The sequence below is a fragment of the Episyrphus balteatus genome, chromosome 1 (genome assembly GCF_945859705.1).
Source record: "Episyrphus balteatus chromosome 1, idEpiBalt1.1, whole genome shotgun sequence".
Classification (NCBI taxonomy): Eukaryota; Metazoa; Arthropoda; class Insecta; order Diptera; family Syrphidae; genus Episyrphus; species Episyrphus balteatus.
This window is the reverse complement of record NC_079134.1, coordinates 85,690,686-85,714,551: the sequence shown is the minus strand read 5'-3', so window position 1 is coordinate 85,714,551 and position 23,866 is coordinate 85,690,686. Positions and strand designations below refer to the sequence as shown.

At 34.2% G+C, this 23,866-nt stretch overlaps 1 protein-coding gene across 4 annotated transcripts in view; it reads left to right on the top strand.

Moving 5' to 3' along the window:
• The window catches only part of LOC129906884 (protein mahjong), a 254,365-nt gene that overhangs the window by 183,903 nt on the left and 46,596 nt on the right, over window positions 1–23,866 (top strand). The gene's annotated exons all lie outside the window — the stretch shown is intronic.

Genomic DNA, 23,866 nt, shown 5'->3' with positions numbered 1-23,866 from the left:
TTGAGGTCCGTCAAGATAGCACCCACACCCCCCAATTTCCAAAATGCAGTAATTTGTTGCTAATTAGTTGCTCTAATCTCGAATTTGTTGCTCCACTCCTTCCCCCTCAAAATTGATGGAAAGGGTGTGAGTGCTATCTTGACGTCAAGATAGCACCCACACCCATTAAAAACCCAACATTTCAAAAAATTGAGTACGCAGTAATTTGTTGCTAATTAGTTGCTCCAATCTTGAATTTGTTGCCTCAAGATTTGACCTTGAAATGCACTTCAACAGTTTTCTCAAAAAAGCTAAACTCCCCAAAATTTAACGCACAGCAACAAAAATGGTATCAAATTAAAGGGCCTCTTAACACCTTTTCAAAAAGATCTCATTCAACTTTTAAATCCATCTCCTTCATGTCCAAAATGCATTGTGGAACTTGTGGAACATATCAAAACGTCAAGATAGCACCCACACCAAGAAAAACCTAAAAATTTAAAAAATAAGTATGCAATAATTTGTTGCTATTTGTTGCTAATTAGTTGCTCTAATCTTGAATTTGTTGCTCCACCCCTTCCCCCTCAAAATTGATAGAAAGGGTGTGGGTGCTATCTTGACGTCAAGATAGCACCCACACCCCCTTATTTCCAAAATTTGAGTATGCAGGATTTTAGGGATAATTTGTTGCTAATTAGTTGCTCTAATCTTGAATTTGTTGCTCCACGATTTGACCTTCAAATCGACTGCAACTGATGCATTTTTTTAGAACTTTTTATCTATAATTTTTTTCAAAAAACTAAAAATTCCAAATGGACAACATGATTTCATGCTCTGCAAAAAGTAACATACAAATTTTCCATCACTTTCCATTCCAGTCTTATGGTCCAAAAACTAGTCAACTCTCCTAGCCCCTAAATACTATAAAAAACGGTGTGGGTGCTATCTTGACGTCAAGATAGCACCCACACCCCCTTATTTCCAAAATCTGAGTATGCAGGATTTTAGTGATAATTTGTTGCTAATTAGTTGCTCTAATCTTGAATTTGTTGCTCCACGATTTGACCTTCAAATCGACTGCAACAGATGCATTTTTTTGGAGACTTTTTATCTATAATTTTTTTCAAAAAACTAAAAATGCCAAATGGACAACATGATTTCATGCTCTGCAAAAAGTAACATACAAATTTTCCATCACTTTCCATTCCCGTCTTATAGTCCAAAAACTAGTCAACTCTCCTAGCCCCTAAATACTATAAAAAACGGTGTGGGTGCTATCTTGACGTCAAGATAGCAGAAAAACTAATTTTTCTTGACGTCAAGATAGCACCCACACCCCCTTATTTCCAAAATCTGAGTATGCAGGATTTTAGTGATAATTTGTTGCTAATTAGTTGCTCTAATCTTGAATTTGTTGCTCCACGATTTGACCTTCAAATCGACTGCAACAGATGCAATATTTTAGAGGCTTTTTATCCATACGCTTTTTCAAAAAACTAAAAACACCAAATAGTAGACAGAATTTGTTGCTCTGCAAAAAGCTATTTTTAAATTTTCTATCACTACATAATCCTCTCTTACAGGAGAAAAACTAATTTTGCGATGACGTCATCCATCAAGCTGGGTACGCCACAACGAAAATTTGAAAATTTAAGTACGCAGGAATTTGAAAATATTTTGTTGCTAATTTATTACCCTAATCTAGAATTTGTTGCTCCACGGTTTGGCCTTTAAATCGGCTGAAACAGTTGCAATATATATACATATAGCTTTATATAGGTATATTTTCAAAAATGAATGCTTTTTTAAAAGCTACATTTCCAATAGTCAAGTATTCTTGCCATTTCATAAGCCCCTTAAACAAGTACCTACCTATAGGTACGGAAGACGTTAAGTAAAACTCAACAGCAAAAACAAAGTTTACAAAGGTACCTACTACTGCCCATTTAATTTCTCTATATTATATAGACAGCTTTTCCATTCCTATTTTACCATTAGGTACCTACCTCAATTTCAAAAATTAATTTGATTCAACGTATAAACATCTACCTACCTTTTTCAAACATATCTTACAACAACAAACATCTATTGTTATAAAATTTCTCCCATGTCCTAGCCTAGAAGAAGTCTAGACATCTCTTGGGAAGGATACCTACCCCCAACATTTGTTTATAATTCTTTTCATCGCTTTTTTATACTTAAGTCTATCACTCTAGTTTTGGAGAGATGCATTTTACTAACTACCACTAAAGCAACCGAAAAACACAACTCAATGCTATTCATCCAATCAGGTTGCGATGCTACTATTTTTATTATAAAAACAAACCAAATACATAAATGTGTTCATAGTTAATAGGAATATTCGAGTGTGTATGCGTTGATTTAAATTTTGACTCCGCGCCCCCCACAGTCTGCTTTGATGAAAATAATACAAACGCACACCTTGAAATGTTTTTTCTTTAGTCGGTTTCAGACCTCTATAAAGCTATGACGTACGGTCTCTCGCTCGATTTAAAAATTTTATGACTTAGGTACCTACGTCCTACATAACACACCAAGGTAAGGTAGGTATGTATGTTTGTAGGGCCTTCCAGTTCATCTGGATTTAAAAGTTTAAAATTTCGAAATAGGTTCGTTATGCAATTTTTTGTTTAATGGTACCTTTGTATATAAAATTCTGTCTACTATTTGGCGTTTTTAGTTTTTTGAAAAAGCGTATGGATAAAAAGTCTCCAAAATATTGTATCTGTTGCAGTCGATTTGAAGGTCAAATCGTGGAGCAACAAATTCAAGATTAGAGCAACTAATTAGCAACAAATTTTCACTAAAATCCTGCATACTCAGATTTTGGAAATAAGGGGGTGTGGGCGCTATCTTGACGTCAAGATAGCACCCACACCGTTTTTTATAGTTTTTAGGGGCGAGAGTTGACTAGTTTTTGGACTATAAGACTGGAATGGAAAGTGATGGAAAATTTGTATGTTACTTTTTGCAGAGCATGAAATCATGTTCTTAATTTGGCATTTTTAGTTTTTTGAAAAAAATTATAGATAAAAAGTCTCCAAAAAAATGCATCTGTTGCAGTCGATTTGAAGGTCAAATCGTGGAGCAACAAATTCAAGATTAGAGCAACTAATTAGCAACAAATTATCCCTAAAATCCTGCATACTCAAATTTTGGAAATAAGGGGGTGTGGGTGCTATCTTGACGTCAAGATAGCACCCACACCCTTTCTATGAGTTTTGAGGGGGAAGGGGTGGAGCAACAAATTCAAGATTAGAGCAACTAATTAGCAACAAATAGCAACAAATTATTGCATACTTATTTTTTTAAATTTTTAGGTTTTTCTTGGTGTGGGTGCTATCTTGACGTTTTGATATGTTCCACAAGTTCCACAATGCATTTTGGACATGAAGGAGATGGATTTAAAAGTTAAATGAGACCTTTTTGAAAAGGTGTTGACAGGACCTTTAATTTGATACCATTTTTGTTGCTGTGCGTTAAATTTTGGGGAATTTAGCTTTTTTGAGAAAACTGTTGAAGTGCATTTCAAGGTCAAATCTTGGACCAACAAATTCAAGATTGGAGTAACTAATTAGCAACAAATTAGCAACAAATTACTGCGTACTCAGTTTTTTGAAATGTTGGGTTTTTAATGGGTGTGGGTGCTATCTTTTTGTGAAGGAAATTATATTTATTTATAAAAAAATCAATAAAGTATTGTAAAAAATTAATAGAAATGAATTTAAAAGATTCTGTTATTATTTTATTTATTACTTAGTATTATTTGTACTTTTTCTTCAAGAAAAATGAAATTAAAAAAAGGGAAATTTTTCAAGGCACTAAATGGTAATTTGGCCCCTATACTGCTCTAGTAAGGGTCAATGAACAGGAAACTAGAGCAGTTCAGAACAGAAAAACCTCAATGAACAGCAAAAAGCTGTTCTTTTCTGTCTGGAACAGTCCAGAACAGCGTCGTTGAACATTCTTTTCATGTTATTTTTAATGCTGTTTCCAAAAAGTTTAAAATCAAGGCAAACTGACGTATCTGAAAAAGTTATACCTTATTTTCATCTGTCAACCCAATTTATTATAATAATTGCAAACTTACTAACGAAAAACCTTTAAAAATTATGGTAGAGTAACCAAATTTTGAATGAAGGTTATTATATCCATTATCATTAAGAATCAAAACAATGCACACAGGCGGATTTCTTTAAATTTGTGGCCAAAACTAATAAATCACTTTTCTAGGTAAAAAAAGTAAGGAAATCATAAGTACAACATAATTTATTCATAAAAAACAATTATTTTCAACTAAAAAACAAAAGGTAAACATTATTCCATTTTTTTTTGTATATACTTATACATTATCTAATAAATACTTCAATTCTTTGGGATATTCGTTTGATTTTGGATTTTTTTTTTGTATATTTTCTTAAAATATCTGTTACATATGGATCCGTCTTAAGTTTTTACCGTATATAACTACATTTTCAGAAGATAAACCTTGAAATAATACAAAAAAGTAAACTTAAAATCAAAATTAAAATTAAGGAAATTTGTTTTTTTGTCACATTCAAATCAATATTTATGTGTATAATTCGCAGAGTAGTGCTTTGTAGCAGCTTAATTTGGCATATATTTAAAGCTTATATGTGTACAATTTATATAAGTCTAACAACGTAGTTCGATGTTACTGGATCTGATACTTTTAAGTCTTATGAAATGGTTTTCTTTTTAGGCTCTGCGAACAAATACGTTTTTTTCTTTTTTTTTATTAAACACTCGAGAAATTAACACAAACTTCACTGAAAACACATAGACAAATATCCCCAGGTGCATAATCCATGATTCAAAATAGGTCAAACACTTTCCCGGCTTAATATTTGGAATTAAAAAGCACAACAAGGAATAAACCGCGATGAATTGTTTTTCTTTAAGGTAAACTTTGTTTCAATTTTTAACAATTAAAATATGAGTTAAAAATTTTATGCAAATCATCGTTGGGTGTAACAGGCCAATGACATTAGAAAAATATGCCACGTCGACCGTCATGGCTTACTTTATTTTTGAGGTTTTGGCCAGGAATTTTGGGAAATCCGCCTGTGTGCAATGCAATGAAAAAACATATACATTGCCTTTAAAGGCAAGTATATGTTTTTCAAAAAGAAAAAAAAATGTTGAATTGGTCAAAATTCAATAATTGCGAATTTTTGTACTTAGTTTCTAAAATATGAGTTTTTTTTTATATACATATCGTCCCGTTTCTACGTGAACCTCGTAACTACGTTTTTGGTGAAATTCGTTTTTTTGTATAACAACACTGGTAGAAGCTCACAGAGTATGGAGAGCAAAGCAAAAAAGCCAAATTGATACATCTAACATATTTTACCGTTAATTCTTTTTCCTCGTAACTACTCTCTTGTGTTTATTTTTCGATGAGAACCACGTAACTACTTTTTTTGGTTTCTGTTGCTTAGCAAAATGCTAAGCTAATCTTTAAAGTACCGTAATCCCGATTTAAGTAAGTGGCATTGTTTTTGCGTTGGTTAACCTTGAAGCCGAAACATCAATCAAGTACTTTTAGTTCTTCATCGTGTTAGCTAAAGTGCAGTTGTGAGTTTAGTTAAAAAAAAAAATACGTAAATTTACTCATATAAATATAAAATATGGATCGGTAAGTTAAAGCACTTGGCTATTTCTTTTTTTAATATATCTGAAGTAGTTCTCGTTATTGCGTTTAATTGATTATCTTAATTTTAAATGTAAACGTATAAAGGTACTTGAAAGCTGATTCCAAGGATGAGGATTCAAACAATAACAAGATCATTAGTTTGCCAGGTTGTTCTGAAACAGACATTTTACATCAACATGTTTTGGTCTTAGATGAAACAACTGGTGAATTTAAGTTAGTTGAATGCGAAACTCAAGAAAATTATCCTACATCAGACTACTCAGGCTTGATCCTTGATGATAAAACCGGCTTATTTATTGAAAAAAACGATGATCCAAATTCTATTCCCTCTGACTTATCAAGCACACGGCAGTCTTCTACGAGGTCTAGCTCTAAAGATTCCAGCAGTTCTGATCCTCAAAACGTGGAACTCGATGAAAATTTTGGTCTTATTAGTAAAAGAAGGAGAAAGAAAGGGCGGGGAAGACCAGACAAATGGAAAAAAAATTTAGTAATAAAAGCACGAAAAGAAGGAAAACAGTACTTTAGCTCTACAACAAAAAGAGGTAAGAAAATTGGGGTTAAAAAAAAGAGAAAAACGTAGACTCAAACCTGGTTGTGATTCTAATAAGTGTAAAACGAGCAAGTTTTTTAAATGTAATGAGGTAACGGAGTCACAAAGGAAGGAGATATTTGACTGTTTTTGGAAAAATATGTCTTGGAAAGAACGTAAGATAATGATTGGAGCACTTATAGAAAAACGGCCTATACATCGCCGTACAAGTGATATCAACTCCAGACGAAATATCACTTTGAAATATAAGCTAAAAATTGAAAATGTTACTGTGCCAGTATGTAAAAAAATGTTTTTAAATACATTTTGTTTGGGAGAATGGACAGTTCGAAACTGGGTTTTAGAAATTAATGATTCTGGTTTTCCTGCCCAAATTAAAAAATCAACAAAAAAAGCATCCCCGATGAACTTAAAAAAAAGAGAACATGTCAATGAATTTTTAACAAAACTGCCAAAACTTGAATCGCACTACTGTAGGAAAAAAACAGACAAACAGTATTTAGATTTTAATTACACATCTTTCAAAGATGTTTATAGGATGTATGAACAGTTTGTAGAGGATAAAAATATCCCAAAAAACGAAGAGTCATCTTATTTACTTTTTTTAAAAATGGCGCATTCGTTAAATATTGGTTTGTATAAACCTAAAAAAGATCAGTGCGATGTATGTTTCAGTTTTAAAAATGGGAACATAGACCAAGATAAATACAATGAGCATATTAACTCGAAGAATAAAGCAAGGTTAGAAAAAGACACCGACAAAGAAAAGGCCTTAAAGGGTGAAATCAACGCTTACACTCTAGATGTTCAAGCCGTACAATCTGTTCCTTTCATAGCTGCATCCGCAACATATTTCAAACAAAAGCTGTCAGTTCATCAGTTTACATTTTTTAATTTAAAAACTTCGGAGGTTCATTGCTATGTATGGCACGAAGGAGAAGGTGGTATGGATTCCAATGTGTTTGCATCGTGTGTTTCCCATATCTTAGAAAATTTTTGTGACCTGAGTGTTCCAACAGTGTTTTTTAGTGATGGATGTAGCGCGCAAAATAGGAACATAAATTTGGCTAATTTTCTCCAGTACATGTCAACAAAACATGAAACTACAATTTACCAAAAATATTTACAAGTTGGACACACCCAGATGGAATGTGATTCTGTCCACTCGACCATCGAGAGAAAAAAAAAATCTAAAGAAATGTACGTTCCTGCTGACTTTGTAAGAATCATAACAGAAGCTAGAAAACACCCTCAACCATACAAAGTGACGTACTTGGACCATTCCTTTTTTAAAAACTATTCCAAAATAAACTTTTATAAATCCATTAGACCTGGCTTCAAAACGGGTGATCCCCAAGTAAATGACATCAAATGTATAAAATATGATCCAACCGGTATGTATTACAAGCTTGACTTTGAAAATGACTGGAAATTATCTCCACAAAAGAAAGCGAAAGTAGATATTTCAAAAATTTGTTTTAAACCATTATATAAAAATTCAATACCTTTGCCTTCAAAAAAATATAATGACTTGCAGAGTTTGAAAAAACTACTTCCTAAAGACTATCACAGCTTCTATGAAAATCTTAAGTTTATTTCTGATAATGAATAGATTTGTTTAATTTACCACCCTTACGTTACTATTAAGTTTCTACTATGTATGTATACAGAACGTATTACAATATAAATATACATAAATACTTTCAACTAATGTTCAAATATCACAAATGTTTTATAATAAATAACAAAATCATCAAAAATTTAAAAAATATCATAATTCGTTTTTCAAATATGTTATTCAATTTAGATATAAGAATTTTCTTGAATAAAAAAAAAACATTATCCAACATAATCTGTGTGTTTTTTAATGCTTCAATAACTCTTTTAGTCTTTTGAGATAAATTTTATTAATCATTTAAAGTTATTTTACATAAGAGCAAAAACCTCGTATCTGCTTTTTGTAAACCAAAATATAAGAGATGGAAACTCGTATGTAACAAAAACAGTTAGAACACCTATAAAATTAAGTTTAAACAATTTTCAGAACTGGCAGTCAATAAACACTGTTGAATGTAAGTGGAAAAGCTAAACACTTTCAATATCCAATAACACTGAAGAAAACTAAATGTTTTTTTCGATTCCTGAAAAATTGTGTTTTTGTAGATACGAGGTTCGAGCAGAAACGGGACGATATGTTCTTAACTCATATCATAGACTATAACGTTTTTCACAAAAAAGGTGAAGATATGCTTTAGTAACACCTAAACAAAAAACGTAGTTATATAAAGCAGCACATTATCTACCAGTTTTTCAAATACAACTTTCCGATAAGACTCATTGTTTAAGAGTAATAACCAAGAAACCGATATTTTTGACTTTTGACACATTTTAAAACCACGATATCTTCCAAACGATATGCCGTAAAAAAAAAAGTTGCACAACAATTTTTTACTTGCGATATAGGTACTATAGGGCAAGTTTAGGATTCGTAAAAAAAATCGAACTCGAGATAACAATTTTACATGACATTACGATGATGGAGAATGCCAAAAAAGTGGGTCCGGCAATTCTGTCTGTCTGTCTGTCTGTCCGTCTGTCTCTATCTGGAGCTGCAGCCTAAACGAGTGAAGTGATTTTCTTCAAACTTGGTAGTTAGCAGTTTTTGGTGATTCCCTAGAGGGGAAATTGAAATTTTTTTTTTATGACCAAAACTAACGGTACCTGCCATATAACGGAAATAGAAAAGTTATTTTTTTTTCAAAAACGGCTCTAACGATTTTGATTAAAATTTTTGTGTGTAATACTACACATAAGGGCCAACTTTTTAAATAAAAAAAATATTTTTTGTACCGTTATTAACGGTACCTGTCATAGAACGGTTTTTTTCGTTTCTGAATATCTCGTACAAAATTAACCCGATTGAAATGAAAATTTTTATACAAAAGTGTGTAAGTAAAGATAATATTAAAATTTTAGAAAATTTTCAAAAAACGCATTTTTGGTTTTTTAAAAAATATTTCAAAATTTTTTTTTGAAAAATCAATTTTTTGAAAACGGATCAATGAAAAGTTTTGAAATTTAGTTTTTATGTGTAAATTAATTATTTCTTCAAAATGGCATACCAACTTTTTTTTTGAAAAATGTTTAAAAAATTTTATATATAAAAAATTATTTTTTTAAAAAACGGCTCCTACAATTTTCAAAATTTTTTTTCTAAAAATACCTTTTTATACGAGAAATAAAATGGCATATTTGTTTTTTTTTTTAAGATATTTTAAAACGGAGTTTTATTAATTATAAAAACAGATTTAATTTTTTTATACTACTTATGAAATTTCTTGAAAATATCGAATTTTAAATTTCTTGAATAAAAAGCTTTAACATAATAGTTACTTTAAGCATAAGAGCAAGTACGTGCGACCCCAGTCGTGCAATTTATTTTTAGGGAATTACAAAACCTACAAGACATCCGTATACTTTTTTTGAAGAAAAGAAAAAAACTACATTTTCGACACTAAAACTTGAATAACTTTTGAACATGGGACTTTGGGGACTTTCACATTTTACTTAAATCGACATTTAAATCCTCTGTACCAATTTTCAGCTCTATGCGAATTATTTCTGGGTTTGCCTTTTTTATGTTTATTTTGTCTGGACTAGAAGCAAGCATTAAAAATGCACATCTACTATGCACAGTCGTGAATGGTATTGGTAAACACGCTAAATTTGTATGAGAACATTATTTTGAAAAAAACGTAGAGCCAAGAGAAAAATAATTCAAAAACAAGCTGCTCGCTCCATTATTTTTGGCGCCAAAATCAAACGGAAAGTGGTGTTAGTTTGATTTTACTGAGATGGTTTGTACATTCATTAAAGTTAAAAATTTGTACAATATTTAAAAAGCCTTAAAATGCACAATAAGAACACTATTCTGAACAAATAAGGTAAAATACAAATTTCATTATTTACTGTTGCATTTGAAAATGGGGTAGTGAGCGGTTTTTGGATTGAAAAGAAATCAACTTAAATGTTCCAGCTCGATATTAGTCCTATTTCCTTGATATCGAAAGGAAGTACATTTTTTGCATCACCACTAGGCTGTGTCATTTTGAGGCAACTTTTCTTTTTCAACTAAAAAACAGGCTTAACATTTTCAAAAATATAAAGATAAAAGTCTCTCAAAAAGGTGCCTATTTCTGATTTTCTATTTTCCATTAAATAACATGGGAATATTTTTTTTTCTTATTTTTGTAATTTTACAAAAACGCATTGTATACATTGAATACTAATTGAAATATGATTCTCATAGTAAATTGAGCACTCTACAAAAAGTCTTCAAGTCATTTTTTCATAGACAGTGTGTTTCTTTATTTTTTCCGGATAAGGAATAGAACAGAATAGACAGAAAATAGTTTATCCAGAATATCCAGAAAGTAAAAATAAAAAAACAGAAATAGCTTAAAAGAATGTCAATCAGCTGTTCAACCACATTTTTAAGTTAAAACACAAACACATATAAATAGTCTATTGAATAGACCCTTTTGAATGGAACAAATTCGTTCAAGAGTGTTTATTGCTGGTTATGATTCCTTGGCATAAAAGAATACTCCAGCCAAAAGTGCTACTAAATCCATTGGTGCATTTCTGAGAAAACGGCAACACTGGTCGGTTTGCAGTTATTTTGATTTAACTCGAAATCCAAGCCTATCTTTGAAATGGTTCAAAGACACTTTTCATAACAAATTAAATTTTCTGTCAAGTTAAGATGGTTAAAAAATTTTTAAAATTATTTTTGCCTAAAATTCTAACCTAAAATCAAAGAAAAAAAAGTTGAAAAATTGACGATTTTATTTTTTTTACTAATTCAAGGGGCATTTTGTATATTTCATTTGTACAAAGTTTGGACGTACCAAACTTTGTACAAATGAAATAAAGTAGAGGTAAAATCCTTTCATAATATGCAATTTTTAATTTCTTTTGTCAAGAAACAACTTAAATGTACCTATTCAAAAATTAGCACTTTTTCAAAATTTTTGACTTTTTTAGTTAAAAGCAAGTTTTTTTAAAACTCGATAAAATCGTATTAATTGGTAACTTTTAGACTTTAAAAGTAAACATACTTCAAGGGATTGATTTAATATAAACTAAATATGACAGACAAAAAATTTATTTGCATCCTTATGGCCTTGTGTGCAATTTTGTGTATGTGCATTTTTATAAATACGGATCGAATGGATGGACGGAGAGCCATTAGCTTTGGTCTATTGCATAGAAGAACATTTAATACCCACTCGTTTACTGTTTTCAATGGCCTGGGGGGTCATTCCGTAATTTTGAAAACGATAATCGAATCGATCATAATCGTTTTACAGTTTGAGAATCTTTAAATCTATTTTAAGTCAATTCTGATTCAATATTTCCTAAATAGTTTATATAAACAAAAGTTTTCGTATCTCTAGAAGTCGTGTTAGTCTAGGTGATTTAGTAGTTGCCTCTTACTCGGGTGGGTGGTTCGATTCCAGAAATTGAAATTGTTTTTTTTTTTATTATTATTATTTTTCAGTCGATCGTGAACTGTGAAAGAGTGTAGACGCAATCGACTTTCATAGCAAAATCTTAAATCGGTATCGGACTTATCAGGTATCTAGTTAGCCAGTAAGGCTATTAACTCATCCGTAGCTCAGTGATTGTGACGTCGGACCGGAGAGCTAAAGGAACGGCGTTCGATTCCTAGCTGGGCCAAAGTTTATTTGGAGGTTTTTTTTAAAAATAACCAATTAAGTACAATTAAAATTCGCTTGACAGCGTATGCAATCTGGTGATATAGCGGGGACATCGAAAGGTGCCCCAGCTACAGAAGAAACGGAGCCAACGGCAACAACAGCCGATATGGGTTGGCAAAATAAGAGGAGGCGGCGGACGATCTTCCAACCGCCGAACTTAGTGAAGCGTCGCTCCGAAAACCCTTCAGCTAAGCTGCCAGCTGAAGAGGAGGAGACGGCGCGAACTTCCACAGCAAGTTTAGCAGCGAACAACAACAAAGTGCCCTGCCAACAGACGAGGAATTTGGCTACGAGTCTGAAGGAGGGGAGGGACACTATACTGGCGACAGTAATTCATTTGCGGATCTTGCATCAGAGCCGGCACAAGATGACGATGATTTTGAGGAGGAGATTATTCTCCAAAAGAAAATCTCAGAGTTTGAGGAGCAAATGGAGTGCCTGAAAGCACAAGTAGCACCCATTATAGAGATGCTGAAGGCAAAGCAGGAGACGCGCCGAGCCAACGAAAAAAAGAGCTCGCCAATAAGGAAGCCGCTAAAGCAGCCAAAGCAGCGGAGCAACAACAACAACAACTGGCTAAAAAATTAGAGTTGCAAAATCAGCAACAACAACAAAAGCAACAGCCAAAACAACAGCAACAGCGGCAACGACAACAACAATTGCCGGCACAAAATGCTCAACAACAACAACAGCTGCCTGTTCAAGTGCCAGGGCAGCAAAACCAAAAATCGCCGGCACAGGCGCAGCAAAAACAAAATACACAGCCACAGCAGCAACAGCAACAGCAAAAAAACAAAGCAGCAACAACAACAGCCAGCACCAGATGCTACCAAGCCTAGTGGTAGTAAGCAGCAGGAGCGGACTCATCAGCAGCAGGCCCAGGAGCAGCAGCAGCAGAGAGGACACCAGCAGCAGCCACAGACAAACAAACTAAAGAAAGAGAATGTGCCACCCATCAATGTTTATAAAATGGAGCTAGAAGACACCATAAAATTATGTAAGTCGGCCATAGGCGAAAGCTTTTATATTAAACGTTTAAGTAATAATAGACATGCTATCCACTGCAACACAGTGGAGAATCATAAAAAAATTAGAATGTTATTAAAAGAAGCCACCACTGAGTACTTCAGTTTTACCCCTAAGTTGGAGAAAATCCAAACGGTCCTCCTAAAGGGCATAGATTCCTGCACGGAACCCCAGGCGCTCTATGATGAGCTCCGCCGCAAAGCGAGTGATGATCTCGAGATCATCAGCGTCAAGCCATTCCAAACGGCTTTGTCCAGGCGGGAGAAAAGGAAGCTGCCGATATTTTTAGTACAGCTCTCACCCAACAGCAAACTGGATAGTTTGAGGAGTATCACCGTCCTCAACTACCAGGTTGTCACTTGGGATAAATTAAAAAGGCGCGTCGACATGCTTCAATGCGTGCGCTGCCAAAGGTTTGGCCATGCCGCAGCCAACTGCGAAATGCAGTCGCGCTGTGTAAAGTGTGGAGAGAACCACAACAAGGGGGAGTGCAAACTCGGGGAGGAACGGGTCGAAGACAAGGCCCAGCTAAAATGCGCAGTCTGCGGAAGCGTCGGGCACCCTGCTAATTATCGGGGCTGTCCGAGGTTTCAGCAAATGAAGCAACAGAAAACGGCGAAGCAGGCTGTCGTTGAAAAACGTCCAGAAGGACGTGCTCCGATTGTCAATCCAAGCATCTCTTTCGCCCAAATGGCGCAAAGGGCAATGCCGAAGGCGACACAGAAGCCACCAAAGGTGTCCCAACAGGCCCCCGCGCCTAAAGCACCGGCGGCAGAATCAGAGGTTTTGACCTTGTTACTGAGCATTCAAGCACAGTTAACAGGGCTTCAAAGGCAGATAAGGGAGCAGACAGTGAGGGTAGATCATATCTACACTCAACTGCCTAGCTTAACGCAACCTAGGTCGTAATGGGCGCGCTGTCAGACAGGCCCCTTAGGATCCTAGCTGTGAATGTAAATTCACTGATTAGGGTCAAACGTAGAGCTAACCTTTTCCAATTGTTGAAAGATCTATGTCCCGATGTGTTTATGGCTAGCGAAACTAAGCTAAACCAGAAACATAAACTGACAAATATTAATTACAATATCGTAAGAAGAGACCGGCCCGACTCCACTCAAGGGGGCGGTGTTGCAATCTTCATACGTAAGGGCATTAGTTATAAAGTAATATATAATAGTGAAGTGCGAAAATTTCGATCGCTTGAGGTGTGCATTGTATGCATCCCTCTCCAACATGGAAAGAGGGTGTTTGCAGTCGCAGCTTATGCGCCAGAAGCACCTCAACCAACTGACTTTACGGCAGAACTCGAAAAACTTTTTCAAGTCCTACGACTGAATTTGGAGGAAAACTATATCCTCATGGCCGGTGATCTGAACGCCAAACACCAAGATTGGGGAAATCAAATACAGAATCAGCGAGGTAATGATCTGTATAATTGGATGAGTCAAAACAATATTGAATATAGGGTTGATCTGCTGGCTACTGAAAGGCCATCGTTTCCAAGAAGCGGTTCTTTTCTGGATTTATTGCTTCTGGACTCAAGACTGACAATAACAGACTCTGTGGGCCAACACCCAAAAAACTGCCTTCGTACAATTGAGTACGACAGCGGCGGACTCGCCGCCACAATACAGCTTCCGAACGAGCTTGTGGAATTGGAGGAGTATGTACCGGAGCATTCTTACAACTACGGTAAGATGCGCTGGCCACGCTTCACCAACGCCTTAGCAAGAGAACTGCGTTCGAATAACATAGCCCCTCCAAACGACAGAAATCTGTCGAACAGTGAGATCGATGGTTATCTCCAACAGATGGACGATACCATCCTACAAACGATGAACAGAACGATACCTAAATACAAAGAACGTGACCAAAATAACGTTTACCGAAACGCGACTATTGACGCACTCCACAGACAAAAAAGCGGACTATTGACAAGACTTAAACGTTTATACCGGCGATTTACCGACCCACACGATCTGGAGATTAGAACACTGAAGTCGTCGATCAAAAACATCAACCAATTGATCAAAGAAAATTATAGGTTGTCTATTAATCTGTACTGGGACAAAAAAATTCGGGCCGTTAATTCTAGCGATCGGAGTATGTTTCCGCAGATTAATAAAATTTTTAGACGGAATGATCAAAACGAGCTTCCGTGTCTTAAGCTCCAGAGAACTGTGGAAAACAGAGACGTACTTCTGACCGCAGGCATAAATCCAGAGGAAGCCATCTTGGACGACGACCTCTTTATAATCGAAGATCCGCAAGAGAAAGTGGAGGCGGTGGGTGCTGCCTTCCAGCAAGTATACAAGGTTAATGCTAGCATTAACCCGAACCATGACCTGGAAAACAGGGCCCTCCTTCATCACTTTTATCTACGTAATGATATTTCGCAATGGCGATCTGAGAATCGCGGTTTTACCGGGTTTAATGAAGAGCACTTGGCAAACGCCATCATCGCCGAGCATGCTGGGGCTAACACCCTGTTAGTTACGAAGGTAGAGCTCAAGCTCATCTTCGATTCATTAAAGAAAAAGAAGTACTACAACATCTACCGCAAGGAGCTATTGACATTTTTGCCACTCTGTTCAACAACGCTCTGAATAATGCATATTATCCAAAGCGTTGGAAAACAGCAGTGGTACATCCTCTACCGAAAAAGGGAAAGGACAACTCCAATCCGGCAAATCTCCGGTCGATAAGTCTCCTTCCAAGTATCAGCAAGGTATTTGAAAAAGTTATCAATAGGGCTCTGTCTCAGTGGGCTGAGGACAACAATATCATACCGGATAATCAATTTGGGTTTAAGGCAGGACATGACACTATTCATGCCGCGTCTAAACTTGTATCTGATATTCAGTGGAACAAATCTAAAAAACAGTGCACGGGTGCCTGTCTTGTTGATTTGGAAAAAGCTTTCGACACCGTTTGGTTAGAAGGTCTCTATCTTAAATTAACAAGACTTGGTTTAAGTAAACCACTTTTATATATGCTTTATGACATGCTCAATGGTAGAACGTTTGTTGTTAAAAGTGGCAATGTAACTTCTACTGGAGTTTTTAATATTAAAAATGGTCTTCAACAGGGAGCGGTGAACTAACCGATTCTCTTTAGTATTTACACCAGCGATCTGATAGGAAGTCTAACTCAGGCAATTGCGTATGCCGACGATCTAATTGCGTACAGAACAGCTCCAAAAGTTGAGGTCATCAGAATTCTCTTGCAACGTGACTTTGACAAAATTCAGCGATATTGTGATGACTGGAAGTTGAAAATCAACTTTCAGAAATCAGAAACGATTCTATTTAGGACTCCCCTGGCTAAAGCCTCAGGGGATACGCGAAGGAACTGGTGGAAGCTGGCGATCGCTGGACCACACGGACATCCACTGCCGAGTAAAAATGTAGTAAAGTACCTTGGCATCTGGCTAGATCAATATCTATATTTCAATAGACATATGGATGCTGCTCTGGCCTGGCTAGGGGAGCTTTTGCCCTGACGAAACGTCTGTTTTATAGCAGTCGGCTTGACACCAGGGTTAAGGTGATTTGCTACATGGCCCTCATCCGGCCGATGATTGTCTATGGATGCCCTGTGTGGTTCAACGTTGCTCCATCTCAAATGGAAAAGTTTCGGGTGTTTGAGAGGCAGTGTCTTAGACGTTGCCTTGGTCTGCACAGAACACCCGAATCTGATTACACGCATTACTATTCCAATGAGGTTTTATACAATAGGGCCAACATAAATAGAATTGAGGGTTGGTGATGAATGACCAAAACCCATAATCCCAAAGAGAAAATCCCCAAAGCCAAAACCCCCAAGATAGACCTGGGTATAGACAAAATCTCCAGGAAAAAATCTCCGAGCGAAAATCCCAAAATTTCAGATGCGCAATTTGTGTATCAAGCAATCAAATCGCGCGCGCGATTTGATTGCTTGATACACAACTTGCGCATCTTCATTTTGGAAAGACCTATTTTTACTCATATTTAATTGTAAGCTGTGATAACTTGCCTCAAAAGATTATGCTTAGTTCAACTTGCTGTATCCTTCCAGTATTTTAGAATCATTGTTAAGGCACACGAATGGTAGTTCCAACAACGAAGGTTCATGTGACGGTTGTTTACATAATTTATTTTTTGTGTTCCGTTTTAAAAGAGGAACCTTTATGATTTTAAAATTGTCGTGTTTAGACCTGATTTTACTTTGCCTTACAGTGTTTTTTTATCATTCTATTACGTTTTTGTTTTTGCTATTTGGAGATTTTTGGGGATTTGGAGAAAATGGGAGAAAAAATTATTTATTGGAGATTTTGTCCATTGGATCCCTTTCCCCATGGAGATTTTATCCGATTGAGATTTTTTTTTTTGGAGATAGTGTAGGTTTCCCTAGAATTGATAACTTTATGCTGAAGCTTGTTCGTGGCCACGTTTCAAGAGCGATGACCTCTTCAAATAGCTACATTTTTGGGGCTTACTACCCTAACGACGAATACTTCAAGAGTGTGTGTTTAAGCGGCTATATTCCGCCTGAGGCATTCCTCTATTTAGATAGTCGGGGGCTTGTACAGGATAGATTGGCAGTTCCGCTAATCTACCACGTCGGGCAAAGAACCGTGGACAGGCGACTGCTGTATGACAGGGACATCCTCGCATTAGGCGGAGAAGGGCGTCTTCGGTTCAGTAGGACTGTGTCCGATCGGGACCGAAGAGATAGGGTAAGGCAGAACCAGTTTTGGTGGCTTCATAATAGTGTAAATCGTTAAAGTGGTCTTTGTTTTTATGCCTTGGCCGGCTTACATAGTTTTAGGTGTTTAGTTTTAAGTAGGGACAGTCGGGGTGGCACAAAAAAAAAAAAATACAAAAAATACAAAAAAATACAAAAAAAAAAAAAAAAAAAAAAAAAAAAAAAAAAAAAAAAAAAAAAAAAAAAAAAAAAAAAAAAAAAAAAAATATAATAAAATAAAAATTGCTTGCTGTGGCTGTTCTAGTTTTTAAGTAGTTTTAAGTAGTTTTAGTACCTAGTTTAAGTAGTTTTAATTAGTTTGTAAGTTTTAAAATAAAAAAAAAAATGATCAGAGTCCAAGTTTAAAATTATTTCTTGGAAAAAATAAAACCTTGAAATACATATTTGAATTAAATTAGTTTTAAGGCCGAAAGGCATTAGTATTAAGAAAAATGAAGTATAACTTAGAGTGCCCGTATAGGGCCAGTAAGTTAGTTGTAAGTAATTGATAAGTAGGCTAGTTTTTATGAATTTTTGTCTAGCTTTAAGATAGTTTTAAGTTGATGAAAAATAAAAATGAATTAAAATTGAAAAAAGTAGTTGCCTCTTACTCGGGTGTCCGAGGTTCGATTCCAGAAATTGAAATTGTTTTTTTTTTTATTTTCTCAATAATCGTCAATAAATAAACGATAGCTAAATAGGTCTCGTTTTTGGAGAGTTTATTCGTTTTTGGATGCAAAATTTGATTTTTTAAAAGTGTTTATTAATTTATTCCAATCACCGATTAATTTGCAAACTCCACAAACCAAAAAAATATTAATGATTAATTTCTACAAATAACCATAACGTTAGAGTAAATTATTTTAATATATGTATCGAAAAACTATTCGTTTTTTAATGCAAGATATAGGCGGAATGTATGTTGAACGGCGGCCGTTGTTTAAATTAATAGTTTCTAATACTAAAACGAACGCTTCTTTGGATAGGCGAAAGTTTTGAAAAAATCTGTGAGAATTATTATAAAAATGGTGATGTACACTTACATATGCGTTGGAAGAGACAAATGATTTGATTTGTCTCTAAGTTGCCTATTTAATCACATCGTACCTACCTATATAATTTTTGAAAATTTTCATTTTCCAAAATGAATGCGTTTAAACGTCGAAAAATTTTGCTATAGCAAATAAACACTTTAAAAAAAATCAAATATTGCATCCAAAAACCGAATAAATTCTCCAAAAACGAGACCTATTTAGCTATCGTTTATTTATTGACGATTATTGAGAAAATAAAAAAAAAACAATTTCAATTTCTGGAATCGAACCACCCACCCGAGTAAGAGGCAACTATTAAATCACCTAGACTAACACGACTTCTAGAGATACGAAAACTTTTGTTTATATAAACTATTTAGGAAATATTGAATCAGAATTGACTTAAATAGCTTTAAAGATTCTCAAACTGTAAAACGATTATCATCGATTCGATTATCGTTTTCAAAATTACGGAATGACCCCCCTGAAAAACAATTCTTGTAAAATCAGCGACCAACAAAAAGTTTCTCTTGAAAAACAAAAAAAAAAAATACTCAAATGAGTTTTAAACAAAATAGCTCAAGCAATTTAGTAAATCAAATTGCATTTTTCGCGGCACAAATTTTGTATAGATAATTAAAAGTGCTATAATTCATCCTTGAAGAAAATCCCAAACAAATCAAAAGTTCTTCAGATATTTTAAAAAGTGTCATATTGTTCTAACCTTGCGAGAAGAACCCGGACTTTGACCGACTATAAATTGAATTTATCTAACTCACGGAATTTATTTGTATATCATTTTTTAGATAATCTCATTGTGAATAAGTCTGTCCTTGGACATTTTTGGTTTAAATGAGTAAAAATGGAGTTATGAAATAAAAACGGCACCGACCTCTTTTCCAAGAGGGCGGCTGTTCCCGATGTCCTATCATCCCAAAAAATTCACTTTTACGATAAGGACATACAGACATACACCCAAACACGTTGAGCGAAAAATGCAATTTGATTTACTAAATTGCTTGAGCTATTTTGTTTAAAACTCATTTGAGTATTTTTTTTTCGTTTTTCAAGAGAAACTTTTCGTTGGTCGCTGATTTTACAAGAATTGTTTTTCAGGCCATTGGAAACAGTAAACGAGTGGGTATTAAATGTTCTTCTATGCAATAGACCAAAGCTAATGGCTCTCCGTCCATCCATTCGATCCGTATTTATAAAAATGCACATACACAAAATTGCACTCAAGGCCATAAGGATGCAAATAAATTTTTTTGTCTGTCATATTTAGTTTATATTAAATCAATCCCTTGAAGTATGTTTACTTTTAAAATCTAAAAATTACTAATTTATACGATTTTATCGAGTTTTAAAAACTTGCTTTTAACTAAAAAAGTCAAAAATTTTGAAAAAGTGCTAATTTTTGAATAGGTATGTACATTTAAGTTGTTTTTTGACAAAAAAAAATTAAAAATTGCATATTATCAAAGGATTTTACCTCTACTTTATTTCATTTGTACAAAGTTTGGACGTACCGGCTACATATACAAAATGCCCCTTGATTTAGTAAAAAAACATAAAATCGTCAATGTTTTAACTTTTTTTTTTTTGATTTAAGGTTAGAATTTTAGTCAAAAATAATTTTTAAAATATTTTAACCATCTTAATTTGCTTTGAAAAGTGTCTTTGAACCATTTCAAAGTAAGGCTTGGTTTTCGAGTTAAATAAAAAAAACTGAAAACCGATCAGTGTTGCCGTTTTCTCAGAATTGCACCAATGGATTTTGTAGCACTTTTGGTTGGAGTATTCTTTTATGCCAAGGAATCATAATCAGCAATAAAAACTCTTGAACGAATTTGTTCTATTTTTGCTCTGGAGCTCCGGTCTATTAAATAGACTAAAAATCATTTTGTATTATTTCTTAAGACTGAACTACATCAAATCACAAAGTCAAAAAAGTACAAAAAAGTAAAAAAAAGCTCAAAATATAAAAATCACATGTATATTTACCTGACATCTATTGGAAAAAAAAAATAATTTAAAAAGCTCTTTTGTTTTTGAAGTTTTAAATTTCAGATAAAAAAAAATTGAAAAAGTAAAAATTACAGTCAACTCCATCTTAGTCGAATCGTCACAGGACACGAAAATTGGTTCGAGTTGGAGGGAAATTCGACTAAGAGGAATCTATTTAATCTTTTTGCTGCAGTCGGTTTCATTAAAAACGGTAACAAAATTTGAGTTAGACGAAAATTTGACCTAAAGGAAGTACGACTTATAGGGAATCGACTGTATTTGAAATTTCAATTGTTTTTCAAAAGAGCTTTTTTTTCGCAAAATGACAGGAACTATGTGACCTTACAGAAAGGATATAAAATATTGTTTGAGTGTATTTGTTTTTAAAAATTTGTGAAAATTGAAAGCTTGGTCTTGTTCAAGCTTTTTGAATCGAATACTTTTTTAAAATGAAAGGGAGATATACAAACAAGCTACTAGGGGGAAGAAGAAAAAACATCGTGTTTACTTTTTTGTCCTTTTTTGACTTTGTGTTTTGATGTAGTTCAGGCTTTATATTTCTATTTTCATTTATTAATAAATTATTTTTTACCACAATTTTTATTTATTTATGTGCGCTTGAGAGCGCATATTAATTTTGTTTTTGTTGAAAAACTGACAGTTTCTCACTACACCAACACACGTAATGCGTATGCGGGAATAAAAAGAATGCATTCCAAATATTTTTTTTCTTTTTTAAATTTAATGTGTAAAGAACGACTTTTTAAAAAAGTCTGAAAAAATAGTTTTCTTTACCGAGCTGAATCTTCCAAATAATAGCTGTATTTTATTTTCCTCGTGATCCGGATCAGATCATTGATTTATTTGCGAAACAATATCAAAACAAAATCTTGCTTTTGTTGTAAATCTAATAAAAAAACAATGATCTGATCCGGATCACGAGGAAAATAAAACACAGCTAATAACAGTATGAAATCTCAAAAAAATTCGAATTACCTATAGATACAACAGATGCATGTTGGATCTAAACGAAAGTTCACTGGACTAGCCATCATACTCATCGAATGAAAATGTTATGGAAAACTATAATTACTTTTTAAGATGTTACCAAGCATTTTATACAATTTCTCCACTTTTGTCCGTGATTGTGTACATTGAACATGCGCGTAGGAAGGGGGGGTCCTGGGTGGGCCAGGCCCACCCTAGAAAAATTGACAGTACTATGGAACTTTTAAGCCAGAACTATAATTGGAGGAAGCAGTCGGAAGCTTATGTCAAATTCACGTTTTTGTTGTTGTTTTCTTTGTCATTTTGATAAGTTTTCATCCGTCGAGTGCGGTTGCGAGCACTGTTGCCGTCCGTTTCATGTTCATCCGACAATTATAGTTCTGGCTTTAATCTGGTATTAGCTCCCACTGACAGTTTTTTTTTTTTTCATAATATCGCTTGCTGAGAATTATAAGGTTGTTTGCTATAGTATAAGTACATACCTCGTTTATATGAGCAGACTCAGGGCCAGTTGTACAAACGTAGTTCAGCTTTATGCTGAAGCTTGTTCGTGGCCACGTTTCAAGAGCGATGACCTCTTCAAATAGCTACATTTTTGGGGCTTACTACCCTAACGACGAATACTTCAAGAGTGTGTGTTTAAGCGGCTATATTCCGCCTGAGGCATTCCTCTATTTAGATAGTCGGGGGCTTGTACAGGATAGATTGGCAGTTCCGCTAATCTACCACGTCGGGCAAAGAACCGTGGACAGGCGACTGCTGTATGACAGGGACATCCTCGCATTAGGCGGAGAAGGGCGTCTTCGGTTCAGTAGGACTGTGTCCGATCGGGACCGAAGAGATAGGGTAAGGCAGAACCAGTTTTGGTGGCTTCATAATAGTGTAAATCGTTAAAGTGGTCTTTGTTTTTATGCCTTGGCCGGCTTACATAGTTTTAGGTGTTTAGTTTTAAGTAGGGACAGTCGGGGTGGCACAAAAAAAAAAATACAAAAAAAATACAAAAAAAAAAAAAAAAAAAAAAAATACACAAAAAAAAATACAAAAAAAATAAAAAAAAAAAAAAAAAAAAAAAATATATAATAAAATAAAAATTGCTTGCTGTGGCTGTTCTAGTTTTTAAGTAGTTTTAAGTAGTTTTAGTACCTAGTTTAAGTAGTTTTAATTAGTTTGTAAGTTTTAAAATAAAAAAAAAAATGATCAGAGTCCAAGTTTTTTTAAAATTATTTCTTGGAAAAAATAAAACCTTGAAATACATATTTGAATTAAATTAGTTTTAAGGCCGAAAGGCATTAGTATTAAGAAAAATGAAGTATAACTTAGAGTGCCCGTATAGGGCCAGTAAGTTAGTTGTAAGTAATTGATAAGTAGGCTAGTTTTTATGAATTTTTGTCTAGCTTTAAGATAGTTTTAAGTTGATGAAAAATAAAAATGAATTAAAATTGAAAAAAGTAGTTGCCTCTTACTCGGGTGTCCGAGGTTCGATTCCAGAAATTGAAATTGTTTTTTTTTTTATTTTCTCAATAATCGTCAATAAATAAACGATAGCTAAATAGGTCTCGTTTTTGGAGAGTTTATTCGTTTTTGGATGCAAAATTTGATTTTTTAAAAGTGTTTATTAATTTATTCCAATCACCGATTAATTTGCAAACTCCACAAACCAAAAAAATATTAATGATTAATTTCTACAAATAACCATAACGTTAGAGTAAATTATTTTAATATATGTATCGAAAAACTATTCGTTTTTTAATGCAAGATATAGGCGGAATGTATGTTGAACGGCGGCCGTTGTTTAAATTAATAGTTTCTAATACTAAAACGAACGCTTCTTTGGATAGGCGAAAGTTTTGAAAAAATCTGTGAGAATTATTATAAAAATGGTGATGTACACTTACATATGCGTTGGAAGAGACAAATGATTTGATTTGTCTCTAAGTTGCCTATTTAATCACATCGTACCTACCTATATAATTTTTGAAAATTTTCATTTTCCAAAATGAATGCGTTTAAACGTCGAAAAATTTTGCTATAGCAAATAAACACTTTAAAA